Below are 16,091 nucleotides of genomic sequence, written 5' to 3' on the forward strand. Positions count from 1 at the left end.
GTGTCATTCTCGACTCTGCTCTCTCATTCACCTCTCACATCCAAGCCGTCACCAAAACCTGCCGGTCTCAGCTCCGCAACATTGCCAAGATCCGCCCTTTCCTCTCCATCCATACCGCTACCCTGCTCATTCAAGCTCTCATTCTATCCCGTCTGGACTACTGCACCAGCCTTCTCTCTGATCTCCCATCCTCGTGTCTCTCTCCACTTCAATCCATACTTCATGCTGCTGCCCGGATTGTCTCTATCCAGAAACTCTCTGGACATATCACTCCCCTCCTCAAAAATCTCCAGTGGCTACCAATCAATCTGCGCATCAGGCAGAAACTCCTCACCCTGGGCTTCAAGGCTCTCCATCACCTCGCCCCCTCCTACCTCACCTCCCTTCTCTCCTTCTACAGCCCACCCCACACCCTCCGCTCCTCCGCCGCTAATCTCCTCACTGTACCTCGTTCTCACCTGTCCCGCCATCGACCCCCGGCCCACGTCATCCCCCGGGCCTGGAATGCCCTCCCTCTGCCCATCCGCCAAGCTAGCTCTCTTCCTCCCTTCAAGGCCCTATTGAGAGCTCACCTCCTCCAGGAGGCCTTCCCAGACTGAGCACCTTCCTTCCTCTCCCCCTCGTCCCCCTCTCCATCCCCCCCTTCTCACCTCCTTCCCTTCCCCACAGCACCTGTATATATGTATATATGTTTGTACATATTTATTACTCTATTTATTTATTTATTTTACTTGTACATATCTATTCTATTTATTTTACTTTGTTAGTATGTTTGGTTTTGTTCTCTGTCTCCCCCTTTGAGACTGTGAGCCCACTGTTGGGTAGGGACTGTCTCTATATGTTGCCAATTTGTACTTCCCAAGTGCTTAGTACAGTGCTTTGCACATAGTAAGCGCTCAATAAATACGATTGATGATGATGAAGAGAGAAAATAGAAGTAGGATGAATTGACTTTTAAGCTCAATAAATTGAAAAAATGCCGGGTTGTGACTGTGCCTCAGTTTCTTCAAATATATACTAGTTCTGCAATCCTCCTAGTATCTCATCTGTCTTGCTGCCAACCCCTTGTCCTCTGACCTGGAACTTCCTTCCCCTTCATACACTCAGACCACCACTCTCCCCATCTTCAAAAGCCTATTAATTTCATATGTTCTCCAAGAAGACTTCCCTAACTAACCATTCATTTCCCCACCCTATTAATTCTCCCTTCTGTATCACCTATGCCCCTGGGTCTGTATCCCTTAAAAGCACTTTGATATTCAGCCCACCTCCAGCCCCTCAGCACTTATGTGTGTATGTACCCTTATACTCTGCCATTCCCCCTAGCTGTAATTTACTCTACTACCTTTCTCCCCAACAAGATTATAAGCTCCCTGTGGGCAGAGGTTATGTGTATTGTATGTACCGTATCCTCCCAAGTACTCAGTAGAGTGTTCTGCATACAATAAGTGCTCAATAAATGTCACTGATTATAAAACATACACAAATACATCTAAATTCTCTTAGGGTATGTTATGAGGATTCATTAGAAAAAACGTGCCTTGTGAAAGGAGTTAACCAAAGTAGTCCCAGGTACTGCAGGCAACAAACATGGCAATGCAACAAGTGTCACCCTTTTCTTTTTTGCGTACACAATCTAGCCAGGACCTGGGGTCACTAACTGGACTTCTTAATCATGTTGGCACATTTGGGTCACTTTCACCTTCAGTGGTGCCTTCTTGAAGTTTGTAGGACAACTTATATATGCAATGCACTTCCAATTCTCTAGAGAGCACAGTGAAATTTTTATAACTAGTAATTGGGGTATTCCCCGCCCAGGGTCACATATGGGGAGTTTCCAGTACTCTACCAGCCTCGACTATGGGAGGGAGAGTCCAGAATAGGCATATATGTTGCCAACTTGTACTTCCCAAGTGCTTAGTACAGTGCTCTGCACACAGTAAGCGCTCAATAAATATGATTGAATGAATGAATGAATGAATATCCATTCCATTCCTAGCTTGCGCAGTGGCTAGCGAGTGGAAAGCAATCTGCTACAAGCCAAAGCTCACCTGCACTGGGCAGCAGCGGCCTGGGAGAGAGTCGAGGGTGGAGACTCAAGTTTACTGCACGGAAGGAGGCAATGGTAAACCACTTACGTATTTTTACCAAGAACACTCTATGGGGATGCTACCAGAATGATTGCAGATGAAGGTGAGGCACTCTGGAAGAGATGTGTCCATGGCGTCGCTATGGGTTAGAGATGACATGATAGCATAAGACAAGACAATTGATGTATTAGTTTAAGGCTTTCTCTGTGCCATGAACTGTCCTAAAACACCTGGGTAGATATGATGTATTTCAAATGGGGTTCACAGCCCAAGGGGGGAGGAGAACAGATATTCATTCCCAACCTCGTTCACTTCAAGTTTATCCTTTCCTGCCTTAACTCTGCCCTCTCCTCTGCCAGACAAAACTATTTCTTCTCCCTTATTGACACCCATGCCCATCATCCCCATCAGCTCTTCCATAAATTTAACTCCCTTCTCAGGCCCCCTGTTCCTCCCCCTCCTCCAGCCCTCACTCCCAACGATCTGCCCTCCTACTTCATTAGTAAAATTAACTCCATCAGGTCTGAGCTCCCCAAAGTCACTCCTCCCCCTTCTCCAACCCCCCAGCTCTCAACCCTCTCTGCTACTCTCCCATCCTTCCCAGCAGTATCCTCAGTTGAGATCTCCTCCCTCTTCTCAAGTGCTACTCCAGCCACCTGTGCTTCTGACCCCATTCCCTCTCATCTTATGAAATCTCTCGTTCCATCCCTCCTCCCCTCCTTAAATTCCATCTTCAACTGCTCAATCGCCACTGGTTCCTTCCCCTCTGCCTTCAAACATGTCCACGATCTCCCCATCCTAAAAAAACCCCTCTCTTGACCCCACCTCCTCTTTTAGTTATCACCCTATCTCCCTCTTACCATTACTTTCCAAACTCCCTGAAAGAGTCGTCTACACCTGCTGCCTCGATTTCCTCAATGCCAACTCTCTCTTCGACCCCTTCCAATCTGGCTTCCATTCCCTGCATTCCACCGAAACTGCCCTCTCAAAGGTCACCAATGACCTCCTGCTTGCCAAATCCAACGGCTTCTACTCTATCCTAATCCTCCTCGACCTCTCAGCTGCCTTCGACACTGTGGACCACCCCGTTTTCCTCAACACACTATTCAACCTTGGCTTCACAGACTCTGTCATCTCCTGGTTCTCTTCTTATCTCTCCGGCCATTCATTCTCAGTCTCTTTTGTGGGCTCCTCCTCCCCCTCTCATCCCCTTACTGTAGGGGTTCCTCAAGGGTCAGTTCTTGGACCCCTTCTTTTCCCTAACTACACTCACTCCCTTGGTGAACTCATTCACTCCCATGGCTTCAACTATCATCTCTAGGCTGATGACACCTAAATCTGCATCTCTGCCCCTGCTCTCTCTCCCTAACTTCAGGCTCATGTCTCCTTCTGCCTTCAAGACATCTCCATCTGGATGTCTGCCCGCCATCTAAAACTCAATATGTCCAAGACTGAACTCCTTATCTTCTCTCCCAAACCCTGCCCTCTCCCTGACTTTCCCATCACTGTTGACGACACTACCATCCTTCCCGTCTCACAAGCCCACAGCCTTGGTGTCATCCTCGACTCTGCTCTCTTGTTCACCCCTCACATCCAATCTGTCACCAAAACCTGCCAGTCTCACCTCCGCAACATCGCCAAGATCCACCCTTTCCTCTCCATCCAAACCGCTACTCTGCTGGTTCAATCTCTCATCCTATCCTGACTGGATTACTGCATCAGCCTCCTCTCTGATTTCCCATCCTCCTGTGTCTCCCCATTTCAATCTATACTTCATGCTGCTGCCCTGATCATCTTTGTGCAGAAACGCTCTGGGCATGTTATGCCCCTCCTCAAAAATCTCCAGTGGCTACCAATCAACCCGCGCATCAGGCAAAAACTCCTCACTCTCAGCTTCAAGGCTCTCCATCACCTCTCCCTCTCCTACCTCACCTCCCTTCTTTCCTTCTACAGCCCAGCCTGCACCCTCCACTCCTCTGCCACTAACCTCCTCACTGTGCCTCGGTCTCACCTGTCCCGCTGTCGACCCCTGGTCCATGTCCTCCTCCTGGCCTGGAATGCCCTCCCTCTGCACATATGCCAAGGTAGCTCTCTTCCTTCAAAGTCCTACTGAGAGCTCACCTCCTCCAGGAGGCCTTCCCAGACTGAGCCCCCTCCTTCCTCTCCCCCTCATTCCCCTCCCCCTCCCTCTGCCCTATCTTCTTCCCCTCCCCACAGCACGTGTATATATGTCTGTACAGATTTATTGCTCTATTTATTTTACTTGTACATATTTACTATTCTATTTATTTTATTTTGTTAATATCTGTTGTTTTGTTGTCTGTCTCCCCCTTCTAGACTGTGAGCCTGCTATTGGGTAGGGACCGTCTATATATGTTACCAACTTGTACTTACCAAGCGCTTAGTACAGTGCTCTGCATACAGTAAGTGCTCAATAAATATGATTGAATGAATGAATTAATTTTACAGATGAGGAAACTGAGGCAAAGAGAATAATAATGAAAATCAAAATGATATTTGTTAAGTACTGTACTAAGCATGGGGGTAATAATAATGATGATATTTGTTAAGTGCTTACTATGTGAGGTACTGCTCTAAGCACTGGGGTAGATACAAGGTAATCAGGTTGTCGCACGTGGGGCTCACAGTCTTTATCCCCATTTTGCAGACGAGGTAACTGAGGCACAGAGAAGTTAAGTGACTTGCCCAAAGTCACACAGCTGATAAGTGGTGAAGTCAGGATTAGAATCCATGACCTCTGACTCCCAAACTTGTGCTCTTTCCACTGAGCCAAGCTGCTTCTCTAAAGATTCATGTCAATCAGGTCAGACCAAATCCCTGCCTCACATGGGGCTCACATTTTACGGATGAGGAAACTGAGGCACTAAATATTAAGTGATTTACCCAAGGTTACACAACAGGCAAGTGTGGAGCCAGGATTCAAATCCAAATGTACTGATTCCCAGTCCTGGTCAGTTTGTACTATGCAATGCTGTTTCTTATATTCTGTTCATTTAATCCACATTTTACTATCATTCTGGTTCTTATACATGTTTTTTTAGAAATCAATGAGTCGGTGGGTTTTTTTTGTTCTATTTAGGTTTTGACTTATGGGTGGTTTTATTATTTTGTTTCTATTCCATCAGAGCATGCTAGATTTCTGAAGCACATTTCTGGTCCATTTGTTTTTAATTTAATTACTGATGTTTATAACTTGAGTGTTAGCTAGAAAGCCAAATAAGACACCTATCTCCCAGGTGGTATCCTGTTTCTAAAATTGTCCCATCAAAGGGTGAGGGTTTCCTGCCACCTGGGTGGGCTGTCATCTGCTGACGATCAAAGGTTAATTGTTAAATTTCTCAGACTGTTCCTGGGAGACATTTACAATTGCTCTCATGGAGTGCAGGATTGTTCTATTTTCTGTATAACTCATGACTTGAGACCAAGTCAGAGGAGCATTTTTTTTCCTCCTTAACTCAATAGAGTTAACTTGAGGAAACAAGTTCTGCTTCAGTGGAGAAATGATGTGGTCTAGTGGAAAAATCATAGACCTGGGAGTCAGAGGACCTGGGTTCTAATCCCGGCTCTGCCAACTGCTTGCTGTGTGGCCTTGGGCAAGTCATTTCAATTCTCTGTGCCTGAGTTTGGCAAATCATTTTAATTTTCTGTGTAAAATGGGGATAAAAAGTGTAGTCTCCCTCCTAAATAGACTGTGAGCCCCATGTGAGAATGTGATTATCTTTCATCTATCCCAACACTTAGTATAGTGCTCATCACATAGTAATTGCCTAAGAAATACCACACTGGAGTTGTGCAACAGAAACAAAAACCTTAGTGGTTAAAAACAGTAACTAGTACAGGTGCCAGAGTAGTACTATCCCTGTCTCTCCCCTCTCCAGTCCATACTTCACTCTGCTGCCTGGATCATTTTCTACAAACCTGTTCAGTCCATGTTTCCCCATTCCTAAAGAACCCTCAGTGGTTGCTTGCAGGGTGGCTCAGTGGAAAGAGAACGGGCTTTGGAGTCAGAGGTCATGGGTTCAAATCCTGGCTCTGCCAACTGTCAGCTGTGTGACTTTGGATGTCACTTCACTTCTCTGGGCCTCTGTTACCTCATCTGTAAAATGGGGATTAAAACTGTGAGCTCCCCCGTGGGACAACCTGGTCACCTTGTGACCTCCCTAGCACTTAGAACAGTGCTTTGCAAATAGTAAGTGCTTAACAAATATCATCATCATCATCACCTCCACATCAAATGGAAACTCCTTACCATCAGCTTTAAACCACTTGCTCACCTTGCCCCTTTCTACTTTGCCTCCCTGATTTCCTACTACAACCCAGAACACGAACTTTGCTTCTCTAATGCCAACCTGTTCAATGTACCTCAATCTCACCTGTCTCGCCACTGACTTCTCACCCACATGATGCCTCTGGCCTAGAATTCCATCCTTCTTCATATCGGACAGACGATCACTCTCCCTACCTTCAAAACCTTATTAAAAGCACATCTCCAAGGGGCCTTCCCCAACTAAGCCCTCATTTCCTCTTCTTTCACTCTCTTCAGCATCACCTTTGCACATGGATTTGCCCCCTTTATTCACTCCCCCCTCAGCTGCATGACACTTAGGAGGCCCTCCCAGACTGAGCCCCCTACTTCCTCTCCCCCTCCTCCCCCTCCCTATCCCCCAGCCCTATCTCCTTCCCCTCCCACAGCACCTGCATATATGTATATATATTTGTACACATTTATTACTCTATGTATTTATTTTATTTGTACATATTTTTTCTATTTATTTTATTTTGTTAATATGTTTTGTTTGGTTGTCTGTCTCCCCCTTCTTGACTGTGAGCCTGCTGTTGGGTAGGGGCCATCTCTATATGTTGCCAACTTGTACTTCCCAAGCGCTTAGTACAGTGCTCTTCACACAGTAAGCGCTCAATAAATTCGATTGAATGAATGAATGAACTTATGAACATATAAAAAATGAATTCATTTATATTAATGTCCGATTTTCCCTCTAGACTGTAAGCTCGTGGTATGCAAGGGAACATGTCTACTAACTCTGTTATATTGTATTTTTCCAAGCATTTAGTAAAGTGCAGCAGACATAATAAATAAATACTCAATAAATGCAACTGATTGACTTATCAACTGATTGTCCCAATAACCCCTGGGCTATTGTTTACCAGGGCTCCAGGAATTGGAAGCATCCTCCCCTAAACCCTTAACTGCCCTCCTTCTCTCAACAATGACAGAACTGTTTATCAAGTCCGTTCCTTTCCCTTTCCCCTCTCCTGCCAATCTCTCCTCCACAACCTAATTTTCCAACAATAAATGCCCCCACTTTTCCAAAGACATGCCTGTACATGTATGTGCAGAAGATGGACTTTATTGATAAAAACGGTTATTCCTGGGCAGAATAACTACAACCCTTGAGTCATCTGTGATGCTGTAGAAGTTTGGCCTAGAGAAGCAGCATGGGCTTGTGAAAAGAGGATACACCTGGAAATCAGGAGACCTGGGTTTAAACCTGGCTCTGCCACCCACCTGCTGTGTGATTTGGGGCAAGTTATTTAACCTCTTTGAGCCTCAGTTCCTCATCAGTAAAGAAAGGAAAAAAAATACCTGTTCTCCATTCCTCTTGGACTGAGTTCCATGTGGGACAGGGACTCTGTCTGATTTGCTAAGCGCTTAACAAATATCATTTTAATTACTGAGTAGTAGTAGCAGCAGCAGCTGCAGCATTAAAGCATCCACTTAAATCAATCAATAGACTTTATCAAGAGCTCACTCTTTGAAGAGCACTATACTAAACCCTGGAGAGAAAGTACAATAGAGTTAGCAAATACCATCCCTGCCTTCAAGGACCTTACAATATAGTGGAGAAGACAGACACTAAAATTAATTACATGTAGGAGAAGCAACAAAGTTTAAAGATACATACATAAATACTTTGGGCTGGGTGGATAGAAGAGATGAGGGAACTTTAATGTTTAAAGGATGAGGACTCAAAGTATATAGGTGACACCAGAGGGCATAAAATATGATGGGGAGATGAGGGATTAGTGAGGGAGGATTCCTTGAGAAAAATAATAATAATAATAATAATAATAATAATAATGGCATTTGTTAATCACTTACTATGTGCCAAGCACTGTTCTAAGTGCTAGAGGGATACAAAGTAATCAGGTTGTCCCACATGGGGCCTACAGTCTTAGTCCCCATTTTCCAGATGAGGAAACTGAGGCACATAGTAACTGTTTAACAAATACTATCATCATCATTATTATTATTTACCCTCTAAAATGGGGATGAAGACTGTAAGCCTCATGTGGGACAAACTTGTATTTACCCCAGTGTTTAACATAGTAAGCACTTAACAAATACCACTACTATTATTATTATTATTATTATTCCTCTGTCAACTGTTAGAGGGAAAGATCAGTCTTGGCTGCATTCCCACATTGGGTTTCTATTAGCCACATGAAGCACAAGACATCGATTGCTTCTAATGAATAGAAAATGCCGAGTTTGAAAAAGGTAACAATGATCATAACGATCTTCTCATCATAGAGTCCGACACCTCTCCAAGTACTACACACATAAGCGGGCATCACTGTTTCTAGAGAGAGACTTGCTTAGCTTGAACCAAGGGACCTACATTTTTCCAGCAGAAAATATTTTAACCCAAATTTAAGCCTTTTAAAATCAAATCCATACAGAGCCAAACTAACATCTGTGGGGAAGGTTTAGCACAGATGAGGGTTGTGCTTGTGGAGCCATATTCAATACCTATTAATCTAGTCTATTCCAACCTAATTCTCCTCAACCTCTCAGCTGCCTTTAACATTGCCGACCACTCCCTTCCCCTGGAAACTCTCCAACTTTGGCTTTCCTCATTCTGTCCTCTCCTGGTTCTCCACCTATCTCTCTGGCCACTCATTGCGGGGTCCTCTTCTGCCTCCCACCCCCTAACTTTGGGTTTCCCACAAGGTTCAGTTATGGGTCCCCTTGTTTTCTCCATCTACACCTACTCCCTTGGAAAATTCATTCATTCACATAGCTTCAACCATCACCTCTACGCTGATGACATCCAAATCTACGTCTCCATCCCTGATCTCTCTCCCTCTCTGCAGGCTCACATTTCCATCTGCCTTCAAGATATCACTACTTGGATGTTCTCCCATCACCTCAAACCTATTATGGCTAAAACTGAACTTCCTATCTTCCCATTCAAACCCTGTCCTCCTGCTCACTTTCCCCATCACTGTTGATGGCACCACCATCCTTCCTGTCTCATAAGCCTTTAACCTTGCTATAATCCTTGACTCCTCTCTGACGTTCCACCCACACATTCAAGCCATTGCTAAATACTGCCAGTTTTACCTTCACAACATCGCCAAAATCTGTCCCTTCCTCTCCATCCAAACTGCTACCACACTAATGCAAGCATTTATCCCATCTTGATTATTGTATCAGCCTCCTTGCTGACCTCCTTGCCTCCTGTCTCTTTCCACTCCAGTCCATACTCCATCCTGCTGCCTGAATCATTTTCCTTCAAAAACGTTCACACCATGTTTCCCTACTCCTCAAGAAACTCCAGCGTTTGTCCATCCACCTTCGCATCAAGCAAAAACTCCTCACCAAGCAAAAGCTCCTTACCATTGGCTTTAAAGCACTTAACAACCTTGCCCCCTCCTACCTCACCTCTCTACTCTCCTACTACAATCCAGCCCTCACACTTCACTCTTCTGATGCTAACCTTCTCAATGTACATCAATCTTGTTTATCTCGCCATCAACCTCTCACCCACATCCTACCTCTCGCCTGGAATGCCCTCGCTCGTCATATCAAACAGATAATTGTTCTCCTCCACTTCAAAGCCTTATTGAAGGAACATCTCCTCCAGAAAGCCTTCCCTGACTGAGCCCTCCTCTCCTCTTCTATGACTCCCTTCAGTGCAGCTCATACTTGCTCCTTCATTAATACTGTCTCCCTTCCCCACAGGACACACACACACACACACACACACACACACACACACACATTTGCACTGTATACCTCTGCAATGTATTTATTTATATTTTATTTATTTATTTATTTATTTGTATTTTATTTATTATTTATATTAATGTCTGTCTCCTCCTCTAGACTTCAAGCTCATTGTGGGCAGGGAATGTATTTGATGATATATTGTTCTCTCCCAAGTGCTTAATATAGTGCTTCACATACAGTAAGCACTCAATAAATATGATTATTGTTATGGATAATAATAATAATCATCCCTCTGAGGTCCATGACATCAGCGAGGACTAGTAGTTCAGATTTTTCCAGCCATAGCCCCCTCCATTTTTGGCCAGCAGGATTTCAAGGAGTGAACTCCTGGGAAGCGGCTGTCAATCAAGTAAACTCCTTGATTAAACAGAAGGTGTGGATGAGCTTCCTGTCACACAGTCAATATCATGTCTGTGAAAGTCCTACAAATGGCAGTTAGAAACTCTGGAAAAAAAATCTAACCATTTGCTGAGTAATCTTCTTTTTCTGATGGCTGATGGTTTTGTACCATACAGATGTCAGCCTCTGTAGGGAGAAGTGGATTAATAGTACCAACTCCCTTCTGGCAGAAACAAAGATTCAGACAGCAGTGGTCCATAAGATAGCAAAATAGCAAGAACGCTGAGCATTTTAACAACATTTGTAATGCTGTGCTATTTTCCACCATGTGTTAGCCTTGGAATTCTGAGAAAATTCCACTGATTCAGCCTAAATACCCATGTTGAGCTAAGTGGATTATAATGCAGAGAATATGTCATTAATCTTTAGCCCAAACTCACTTTTCTTTTTTGCTACCTGAGAAATGTTGATCACCTTTCAGGCCAAGGGCAAACATCTGCCTGTGGTAGTTGAAATGATTTAGATCTATGCACCTTGGAATCCATTTGTTAAATATTCTAGAAGCATAGAGATATTTAAATGAGCTGTTCAGTATGCCTTTTGCAATAAGAAATACTTCCTTTTAGACCAAAGACCTCACAGTTCTATCATCCATTGACCCATCTATCCATTTATCTTTCCCTTCATATCACCTCATTCACTGCACTAATGTTGATAAGGTCTGAGAAAGGAATTGTTCTCAGAAGGGTAGAATTTGTCTTTTCAGAAATAATATGATTCGTATATGTTTCTTAATCATAAATTCTTGAGAACTATGGGGAGCATCTCACAATCTTCGGAGTTGGAAAAAGTGAGCAAAGAAAAAGATTTCTAAAGACTTTAATCAACTACAATGATCTCAATTCCACAGATTCAAATCTGTAATACTACTACTACTAATAATAATAACAATAACAATAAAAACTGTGATATTTGTTAAGCACTTACTATGTGCCAAGCATAGTACTAAGTGCCTGGGTGGGTATAAGATAATCAGTTTGGACAAGTCCCTGTCCCACACAGTCAAAATAGGAGAGTGAAAAGGTATTGAATTACATTTTACATAGGAGGGAACTGAGTCACAGAGAAGTTAAATGACTTGCCAAAAGCCACAATAGGTAAGTTGTAGAGCCAAGATTAAAACCCAGGTCCTCTCATGCCCAGGTCTGTGCTGCTTCTTGTGGCCTAGTACCACCCAAATGTTATATTCTCCCAAGCAGAAACAGCCAGCTCACTCACCCCTGTCCCCTCTGCTCACTGGTGTCAAACTTTCAATGAACAAGGAACAGCTTAATCTGTTGTTCTGAGCCCGGCTAACAAGCAGAGTGGGCCATCTCTGGTTCTTTCACTACCTTCCTATGTAACTACAGACAACTTACTTCACAGTCTACACTTCAGTTTCTCCACCTGGAAAATGGGATTGTGGGTGATGAATGAGATTATATGTTGCCAACTTGTACTATATGTTGCCAATTTGTACTTCCCAAGCGCTTAGTACAGTGCTCTACAAACAGTAAGCACTCAATAAATACAATTGAATGAATGAATGAATTATAGATAAAGATATTATGTTAACATGTGAAAGGTGTTATTTACCTGAGCCTCATTTTCCTCATCAGTGTAACAGGGGCAATAGCACTTGTTCCATCCCGACTTTATGGTTGACTTGTGAGGGTGAATAAGGTTTGCTGTACTTATTTCAGTGTTTTGCGAATTAATGTATCATATATAATACATATTTCCATTTGGTGATGTTTTTATTAGCATTTGGAACATATTTATCTACCTAAAGACCTGGTATTAACATTACATTTATGTTATTATAATTGTTTATTTATATTAACACCTGTCTCCCCCTCTAGACTGTAAGTTTATTGCAGGCAGGGAATGTGCCTGTTTATTATTACATTGCACTTTCCCAAGTGCTTAGTACCATGCACTGCACACAATAAGTGCTCAGTAAATACGATCAACTGACTGACATTGTTGAAGTAATACTTGTGGACCAATCACGGTTATACTTTAAAAGTCATTATTAATCCCGCTGTACCTAAATCTTATAGCAATACCCCTCTAGGCATACCTACCATACAGGAAACTGAGAAAAGAAAATGCCACCAGGTGGGGACTGTAAATATTAGGCTTTATGCTACACAGGTTGCTGAATTTCAGAGATCCTGAGACTTCAAAACTCTATTATTCAGCCTGACTAGTTTAAAGGCCTTGACCAATTGATTCAGTACAATGTAGATTCTGAGAAAGATTAATACAAATAAAGCTGCAAATTAGCTTGATTCACCCAACAAAAATACAACCAAATCTGTTTTCAATACAGATTTTCCTCGATGAATTACGGTTTTCTTTTTTTAAAATATAAATGTTCCTTTGATGAAAAAATAGGCATTGAACACCATCAATAAAACCTAGAAAAAACTGAAGAGACTTAACAGAGAGCATAAGGCAGAATGTACCATCTTCTCAGAGAGGGGGTTCCATTTCCAAACAAAAGCTCTATCTAAATAATAACTCATAAACCTGCTCATCCATTAACTAAAACAATAAGTCATGTTTCGGGGTTTTTATTTTTCGTTGTTGGTTTTTTGTTTTTGGTGTCAGGGAAAGGGGGATACAAATTCCAAGAAAAGAGATTACCAAGCAGGTTATAGGTAATTCAGCAATGAGATCCCCTCTTAGCTAGTGGTTCATGTAGTCTGCAGGAACTAAAATATGCTTATTTCGTAAAGAGATATACATAGCTTTTCCTTACACTGAAAACAAAAGATAGTCTTTTTTTTGGGGGGGGGGGGCACGGGCCATGGTTCTGCACAGAATCAGAACCTGAGGTTCTGAATGAACCCTATAGAGCACAGGCCTATCACAGTGACTTCAGATACAACTCTGCCCATTCTAGGGAACGTCTGGAACACTTGTTTCATCCTCATTGTGGCTGGTGGTCACAGAAGCTTTAATACCTTAATTTCCTGGAACACTGTATCCGTGACTTCCTTCCCTTGTCCCTTACCTCCCGGGATCTTCTTTTTGTGGGGGAGGAGGGGGAAGACGGGGAAGAAGGCTTCCTCTTGGAGGGATTTGCCTCGAGGTTTGAGGGACACTGGGAGAAGGGTCCTGGTTCCTAAATGAGCCCGACGCCGTTCACTGAACGTTTCTCCCGGTGGCTCGCAGGGTCCGGGAGCAACATGAAAGCCTGGATACTCACAGCTCTGTAGCCCTGTGGGCCGGGGGAGGCGGCTGCTCGTAGGAGACCCCAGACCAGCTCTTTGGCAAGTGGCGGGATGGGGGGTGCGCGCATGCACACACACACACACACACACACACACACACACACACTCACTAAGTCAATCGTATTTATTGAGCGCTTATTAGGTGCAGAGCACTGTACTAAGCGCTTGGGAAGTACAAATCGGCAACAAATCGAGACGGTCCCTACCCAACAACGGGCTCAAGGGTCTAGAAGGGGGGAGACAGATGACAAAACAAAGCATGCACACCCGCCCATCATGCACACACAAACCCATGCACACACGTACACTCACCCACTCTCCCCCTCGAGACTGTGAGCTCGTTGTGGGCGAGGGAATGCGTTTGCTATTCTCTATTGTATTGCAGTAATTTTTCATTGAGATATTTCAACCTGGAGGGCAGGGACCATGTCTTGTTCCGGTATATGCCCCAAACACTGAATACAACGTCTTGTGTAAAGTAGTCAGTCTTTAATACTTTATTAGAGAAGAAGAGAGGCTCAGTGGAAAAAGCACGGGCTTTGGAGTCAGAGGTCAGGGGTTCAAATCCCGGCTCCACCAATTGTCAGCTGTGTGACTTTGGGCAAGTCACTTAACTTCTCTGTACCTCAGTTGCCTCATCTATAAAATGGGGATTGACTGTGAGCCCCCCGTGAGACAACCTGATCACCTTGTAACCTCCACAGCGCTTAGAATAGTGCTTTGCACATAGTAAGCACTTAATAAAGCGCCATCATTATTATTATTATTGTTGGTTGATATTCCCTTTTTCCTTCTGAATCTTCCCAAGCGCTCAGTACAGCGCTTTGCCCACGGTAAGCGCTCCAGGAATACAATTAATGCAAAAGCAAATAAATATCTACCCACTCACACACGTGCAAGATGGACCTCTGGTTTCAGCCTCCCGGGGTGGCCTGCAAGGCCAAGCGGGGCGTTCAGCACGCCGGATAGCTCCCGCCCACAACACTCCCACCTTCCCCTCCCGGGCCTGAGCCAGAGGGAGAAGATCAGAGCTCAGGAATGTGGGAGGGGGAAGCATACCTTAGGAGGGAAGAGACCCTAGGCTGGGAAGGGTGGCTTCATTTTCCCCGCCTGGTCCCCTTCCCCCTGCATATCTGGGGCCGAAGGAGAGAGACCGGGGCTGAAGCTTTCAGGGGGAACGCCCTGGGAAGGAAGGGGGGGTCAAAGTTCAGGGCTGAGGGGTGACCGGTTAAATGCAGACCGTCTCTCGGGGCCGGAGAGATAACCAGAGAGGGTAACGGCAGCCTGTTGTGCCAGCTAGCAAAGAGTTAAAGCTGGGAGCTGGCTTTGCTGCAAAATGAGCCTGCATAGACACCCGAGAGAATGGAGAAATAGAGGCGGGGGGCGCGAATGCGGTGGGGGGGAAAGAGGGTGCCATTCGAGAAGAAGTAAATTTTTCTACGTGCCCTGATCGTCTAGGTAATGAACGCACCAGCAGAGGAAAGGATGAAAGGAAATTCCTTAGCACCAAGTCCATAAAAAAAGACTCAACTCACCATTGTCGAGACATTCTGCAGAAATGTTCTTTCTTCCGAATACAGCCGTGGTGCTGGGGTCGAAACTTCTTACCTACAGGCTTCTTGGGTGGTTTATAAGACCCCCAAAGGAGCTGCCGGTGTCTGTTGTTGTTCTCCTCCCGTCTCTTCCTCCTTTTCTTTCTCTTTCCCCACCTCCCTCTTCCCACTGCCCCTCCCCTCTGCTACTACCTTGTAGCTTTCCAACCTCAGCTGTCTCAACTTATCTCCTCCATCTGTTTGGGACCAAATAAATACCAACAGAAAACTGAGAAAATAGAGGAATTGCATTCCGCATGCTGGCTTCTCTGTAGATTTACCTTTTACCCGCAAGAAAAACGTGCCTTCTGCCGTTCAGTCAGCAGGCGACAGGACAAGCACCATGTTAACAAAGTGCATCACTGTTCAACGTGTATTCAGATGACTGAACTAAATCGGCAGTCTTTAAAGAGCCTGGCTGAATAAAACCATAATGAAATGACAAGTGCCACATCTCAAAGGCCGGCTTCTATCCAGGAGGATAATAGGAACACTATTCCCGAAGTAAGAACAAAGGCTACCAAGATTTTCCTTTGTTTTCCTTTCTTCTCCTTGAATATTTATGTTAGAGTGAATAAATATTTCCTTGCTTTAAGATCTATTTCACCACTCACTTGTCCAGCAAGGAAAATATCAGCCTCAAATACCACAGAACATAACATGACCTCACAAGCAGATTCAGGAGGAAAAAGGGAATATCAAGCAACAGTGGTAACGACTGCCTACTTTACAC

The 16,091-nt window shown here is 44.2% G+C and overlaps 1 protein-coding gene across 1 annotated transcript in view; it reads right to left on the reverse strand.

Moving 5' to 3' along the window:
* The window catches only part of AMER3 (APC membrane recruitment protein 3), a 116,064-nt gene extending 100,668 nt beyond the window's left edge, over nt 1-15,396 (reverse strand). The window contains exon 1 of the mRNA XM_038748121.1: nt 15,302-15,396. The gene's annotated coding sequence lies outside the window, so the exon portion shown is untranslated. The remainder of the gene's footprint in view (nt 1-15,301) is intronic.
* Between the last annotated feature and the right edge of the window lie 695 nt (nt 15,397-16,091).

This window comes from Tachyglossus aculeatus, chromosome 1 (assembly GCF_015852505.1).
Source record: "Tachyglossus aculeatus isolate mTacAcu1 chromosome 1, mTacAcu1.pri, whole genome shotgun sequence".
Classification (NCBI taxonomy): domain Eukaryota; kingdom Metazoa; phylum Chordata; class Mammalia; order Monotremata; family Tachyglossidae; genus Tachyglossus; species Tachyglossus aculeatus.